Genomic DNA, 4,994 nt, shown 5'->3' with positions numbered 1-4,994 from the left:
TTTATGGTTTCTGCTTGGTCTGTTGGTAGAGGATGCATTAGATGCTGGCTTGAGCCCTATTTGATTCATTTTGATTACCTGAAACACCCTATAACACGTCTGAGGTAGAAGTTCCAAAGTGGTATGGGTCCCCTGCTACATACACTCATTTGAGCCTCACAAAAAAAAGTTTTTAAAATAGGTACCACAGCTATTATTATCCCCATTAAATAAGATTACATTTGTTTAAATAATATTTATTTGATTCATACTTAAATGACTCGTTTAAAAGACTTCATTTGATTGAATGAGATAACATTTGTAGAACATTTAGTACCGGCCTGGCACATAGTAGCCCTATACAAGTGATTATCCCCTTCTCTGTCCTCTTCTCTCCCCACCCAACATTTTACCTCTGAGGAAACAGAATCACACCAGGTTACTGACTGTCAAAAGGACGTGGCTTTGAGTTTTCCCTCCACAAACAGTGATGGGCTTGTATTGCACTATCTGTGCTCTTCCTTCATCCTCTTTATCCCCTCTGCCATGAAATTTATATTGACATCTCGGATCTCATCATTTTGTTCTCTTCTCCCCTCTTCTGGTGTACACAGCAGCACAGGTGATCCACAAAAAGTATGAACTACATTTCCATTATCCTGCCATAAAGAGCTTGTACTTTTTACCAATTTACTAATAATAATAGCTACAATAATTACAAATGGCCGGGCAAGAACTTGCTTTTTAACATTTCAAACACTATCCTATCTATTTGATATTTCAACACACCCATCAGGTAAGTCTAGAGGCAGCGGAGAGAACACTGGACCTGGAAGCAGGAAGACCTGAGTTCAAATCCAGCATCAGATACTCACTAGCTGCGTGACCCTGGGCAAGTGATGTCATTTAAAATAGGAATAATAACAATAGCATCTGCCTCCCCAGGATGTTGTGAGGATCTAATGAGATAATATTGTGTAAGGTGCTTTGCAAACCTTAAAGCACTCTATAAATTCTAGCAATAAAATAGGGAAATTGGACTCCATAGATGTTGAATGAATTAACAACCAGCTAAACACAATAAGTAGCAATTAGAGAACAAAGGCATATGATCGGAGGCTAAATTGTTTGTTGTAAAGACCGTGGATGCACTAAGGAAGTTCAAAGAGAGACCAGCCAGAATGGCTGCCTCCAGTCTCTCCCACTAGCTAGGCTGGCTTGCCTTGTGTATGGACATGGGTTGGTATTAGGTGGGACTAGCTGCCCCCTTCATAGAATTTGTTTACCCACTAATGGCTGTGAGGTCTGTGTTGGAAACACACACACATATGTGTAATAAAAGGTCACACACGTGTATATTATATATACACATACTCACATATACATATTATATGTGTATGTTTTATAGACACACACAGGACCATGCTGGAGCTAGCTCTACCTAGCCAGGAGTGCCAATTATTAAAATTTCAGTGTAAACATTTACGCCTTGGAAATTGGCAAAAACTACCAAATCAGGGCTTATTTTATTGTTTTGTTGCCTTAGCTTAACAGAACCATGGAGGAAATGTTAATAATATATAGTCACTTAAAAAGTGTGTCACCACTACATATTTTTCCATGAAGCCAATTGGTAATCATTTACTAGCACACTAGTGCATATAGACACATGTATATATACAAGTGCCCTTGCACACACACAGTATCTAGGAGAACAAAATTTCAGTTTGCAGACCACTCTTAATCCCTTTTATTTATTTCTCCTGCTTATCATCAATGGCCTGCCTTAGAATTCAGTCTCCACCAGAACCACCAGGCTTGTAAATTCCCAGGGAGAGTCCCTCCCATTGCTTGGTTGTAGCTGTCCCTCCTCTTGATGAGAGAGAAATGAGAACTAAATGTACAGCCCCTCCTCTGGTTCCATAGTCCTATTCTCCCAACTTCTATTGCACAAATAACAACTCAAACACATGGCCGGCTACCTAACTTAGTTTATCTAGAGGGAGGTATCCAATATCCTAGTAGGGACAGCAGAAAGGGCCTAGGGAGGGGAAACTGGGAGTATTGTCTAGCATGATACATTAGAAATACCATTGCCAGGGTCTAGAGGAAACAGGTCCCTCTCCCTCCTGCCCCTTCCTATTGTGGCGAGGAGGGGCAGTTGGCTGCCTGGCTTTCCCTGTGGTTCAGAATCGTAAGGGAAGGAAAAGTAATTCTAAGGGAGCAGTTTCATTGAACCAAGTCCATTGTCTTGCCCCTGGTACCAGCCACACCTCTTAGCCTGGCAGTCTCTCTGAATGAGAAAGCTGGGGGAACAAGTGCACGTTCCCAAGGTGGAGGACAAAGGCTTTGCTTCTTTATTAGATCTGGATGCGGGGAGGGGGTTTCCAAGGGGGAGGGACGGGAAGGGAAAAAGAATTTATTAAGAATTTAATACGTCCCAGTGCGATTATTTCACAACAGCCTTCTAATTGAGGCACACTCAGTTTAAGTGACTTGCCTCAGGTCACAGAGCTAAGTAAGTGCTTACAAATGTTACATTTGAACTCGGATCTTCCTAACTCCAGGTCCAAGCCCTCTATCTACTGTGCCACCTAGCAACTTGCCTTGTAGGTTTTGTTAGTACCAATACTAATCATAGCTAATATATGCACGCTGCTTTAAAGTTTGCAAAGCAATTTACATAGATCTGGGGTTCTTCACCTTTCTTTCATAGACCCCTTTGGCAGCCTGGTGAAGCCTATGGACCCCTTCTCTGAATAATGTTTGTTGCCATAATTAAAAGGAAGGAGGTGGCATGGTAGATAGAATTCCGAAGGAGCTGGGAATCAGGAAGACTCATCTTCCTGAGTTCAAAGTTGGCTTCAGACACTTATTAGCTGTGTGACCCTGGGCAAGTCACTTAACTCTATTTGCCTCAGTTTCCTCATCTGGAAAATGAACTGGAGAAGGAAATGGCAAATCACTCTAGCATCTTTGCCAAGAAAACCCCAAACAGGGTCACAAAGAGTGGTTCTTGACTGAACAACTAAATTTTTATAGTTAGAAATTAATGAATATAAAGATGTATTTTTTCCCCATCCAAGTTCTCAGATCCCCTGAAATCTGTCTGTGGATCCTTAGACTCTAGGTTAAGACTCCTTTATATGGATTATCTCATTTGAAACTCATACCATGAGGTAAGAAGTTTAGGTATTTATTTTTTGAATCTGCAAGAATGTGATAACCTTACCTTCAAACTGAAACCGCATTTTAATTTTTTAATTTATGATTTCAATAGGTCTATATGGTATAATTGTTCTTGAAATGGAAAACTAGTCAAAGATAGTTTGAAGAATAGAACTGCCTTGGATCTCATCTTTTCCTCCCTCTTCCACCATTACAATCCTCCAAACCCATCCCACCAAAAATTTTTTGCAAAGGGAGAAGAAAGTCACAAAAGTACAACCTGAGGCATGTATCTGGGAGGCTAAAATAATAACAATAGGTAACAATGATTAGTCATGATGGAGATAGATCAGGAGATAGAGAGGTCATGGACCTCTCATGCCTAATGAAACACACATTTGGACATGGCCAGTGTGGGAATTTGCCTTGCTTGACTATGCATATTCGTTACAAGGGTTTTATTTATTTTCTTTTTCAGTGGAGGGATGGAGGAGGCAAGAAGGAGAAAAAAAATAAATGCCTGACAATTGAAAAAAAACCCACATATTTCTAAAAAAACCCCAAAGAGACCTGGAAGAACATGGGTTTAAAATAATGACTGAAGAATTTGTCCCTCCATTTATTTTCACAATACCACCATGCAGAACCCTAATCTCAGTCATCTTCCAGTTGGTTTCTCCGCTTCTCCTTCTTCAACTTTCCATATTGCAACCAGATCAGTCTTCCTTATTTGAAGATCTAGCCATTAATCCACTTCTTTCCAGAGCCCTTTAAATGCTTTTCCAGTAATATTCAAACTCATCATGGTACCCAAGGTCCCCTGCGGGCCAATGACTCCCTAAAGATTCACTAGGGTCTCTTCCAGCTCTAATCTACGATCTTATGATTCTTCCTCTCCAGCCTCACCCCATACTTCTCCACGAACACCATGCTTCAGCCACACTAGAGTACACAGTTTCTTTTCTCTTTTTTTCAAACATGCAGTTTTTTTTTTTCATTAAAACAACAACACTGAAAAGCAAAATTAAGCTATGACCATGCTCACTGTTTCCTGGGCCACGGTACCTGGGCTCTCATCATTCCCTATCTATGGGATGCCCTCCCTCAAACCCACCTGTTGAACTGGTACACATTCTACAAGGCGAAGCTTAAATGCCATCCCCTCCTCCAAGAAGCCCTCCTTGACTCTTGAAAACCTATTTCCTTTCTCTGACCCCATATTGTATTCTAAGAGATAATTTAAAGCACTTCAGAAACCTTAAAACTGTTATAATGCATATATAATATATAATAATACATAATGTCCGGGGATCATCACTATCTATCACTACTACCACTCCCTGGTCTTTGTTTTCTACTACTCTACATCACAATGACAGGATAGTTATATGTTACCATATATGATAGTAATGTAGTAATAATATAGTGATACAGTAATAGTATAGCAAGATTGCATAGATAAACAGGGGGTCCCAAAAGTCTTGGTGCAGTTTAAAGACTTAGCCATTTGAAACTGCGCTCAGACTCTTGGGACATCCTGTATAGGTCATCCCTCCCTTGACAGATGATGAACTTAATAAGGGCAAGCAACTTAATTATCTCGTTTGTTCGTTTTATTTATCTTTTAGATTATCTTTGTATCTCCCCATGAAACTAATACTGTTTTACACACCATAGGCACTTAAAATGATTGTTGAAGAGTGGATAAAAGAAACCAGAAATCTTCAATATGAAAAGTGCCCGACAAATGACTTGCTTTTGAAAGCGAGGACGGGTGAAGAAGAGATGCCCTCTGCCCCAAGCGCGCGTCCTGGCTTTGCGCATGCGCCGGCCGCTCCGGCCGCTCT

The sequence above is a fragment of the Trichosurus vulpecula genome, chromosome 5 (genome assembly GCF_011100635.1).
Source record: "Trichosurus vulpecula isolate mTriVul1 chromosome 5, mTriVul1.pri, whole genome shotgun sequence".
NCBI classification, from domain to species: domain Eukaryota; kingdom Metazoa; phylum Chordata; class Mammalia; order Diprotodontia; family Phalangeridae; genus Trichosurus; species Trichosurus vulpecula.
This window is presented reverse-complemented; position numbering follows the sequence as displayed.